Source organism: Poecilia latipinna, unplaced genomic scaffold, assembly GCF_001443285.1.
Source record: "Poecilia latipinna isolate Pla-1442-1.1 unplaced genomic scaffold, P_latipinna-1.0 Scaffold577, whole genome shotgun sequence".
NCBI classification, from domain to species: domain Eukaryota; kingdom Metazoa; phylum Chordata; class Actinopteri; order Cyprinodontiformes; family Poeciliidae; genus Poecilia; species Poecilia latipinna.
Window position 1 is genome coordinate 310,173 of NW_015113193.1, and position 1,245 is coordinate 311,417.

A 1,245-nucleotide genomic window follows, 5' to 3' on the forward strand; every position below is an offset into this window, starting at 1 on the left:
TTCTTTTGTTTGCATGTTTTCTCTTTTGCTGCGCATTTGCACCTGTCGGCCACCGTAGTTCCGCGCGGCATGTGTTGCCCGGAGAGCTTTGACTGGCGCATTTGGAGCCATGTGGGTCATGCGGGCTGGAGAGACTGTAAGAAGATTAGACTTTATTCCTCTGGAGTTGATGCAGCTAATGAGGTACAGTTTTGTTGTATGTATCTTTTGTTATGTTGTGCCATTTGTTGTGAACTGATTTAGGTTTGTGTTACCCTTTTTTTGTAGTTCTGACGGCATTTTTTGAGGACCTTAAAGAACGTGTCTGAAATAAATGGCTGTAGAAAATCAAGAACTGCGTTAAGTTTAATTGAACTCGAGAGGAGTAACAGGTTGAAAAACACTGCCTTAGGCTACCCTGTTGAAATCAAATCATTTTAAATCTCCAGGTTGTCACAGAGCTGCAAAATGTCCCCAGAATGGACCCAACCGGCCCGCTCACCTAAACTAACCCAGCCCTCGACTATTCTATCAAGAATTGATTAATCTGCAGATTTTTTTATTTAAGCACTTAAGCTAATTTCATACAATATTAAAAATATGTAACAAAAATAAATATAAATAATTCAGTTCCTTTTTCTAAACAAGACAAATCTAAATTTACTGCCGAAAATGCAGCAGCAGCACGTAGTTAAAGCTGGGTTATACAGTGTAAATACAGCAAATAAAAACAGTGTATAGTGGATTTGGTGACTATTTTGACAATTAACTGATTAATAACTGGATAGAAAAATTTGTTTATTAGGAGATCTTTACATAATGTGAACTGGGTGAGCTAAAACTGCCACTAGACTTCTCCCAGCTGCCAGAGCAGACTGCCAGTATTACAGAAGGGAAGGGTTAGGCTGCCGCCACACAGCCTGCAGAGCTCTGCTGCCAGACTCAGGAGAGGCGACAGCACTCACACTGATCCCAGGCCAGCTCCGGAGGACGGGAACCAGATGACCCGGCACTGCAGAAGGGCTGGGGGGGTCAGCTTCAACCCCCCGGCCTGAAGAGAGCTCCCAATGCCTGACAGGAAGCTATTGGGTTATACTGGTGGAATACTGGAGTAATAATGGCTTAATAATGGTGTAATAATAGAGTAATAATCAGGGGTGAACGTAGGGGGCTACGGTCGGGTACTGGTACCCCTAAAAGATTTACCGGGGTCACGCAGTACCTGCAAGAGAGGAGCGGCTGTCTGCTGTAAAACATCAACGGGTT

At 43.7% G+C, this 1,245-nt stretch overlaps 1 protein-coding gene across 2 annotated transcripts in view; it reads right to left on the reverse strand.

Annotated features, from left to right (window-relative positions):
• The window catches only part of LOC106953388 (solute carrier family 45 member 3), a 32,724-nt gene that overhangs the window by 24,611 nt on the left and 6,868 nt on the right, over positions 1–1,245 (reverse strand). The window lies entirely within an intron of this gene.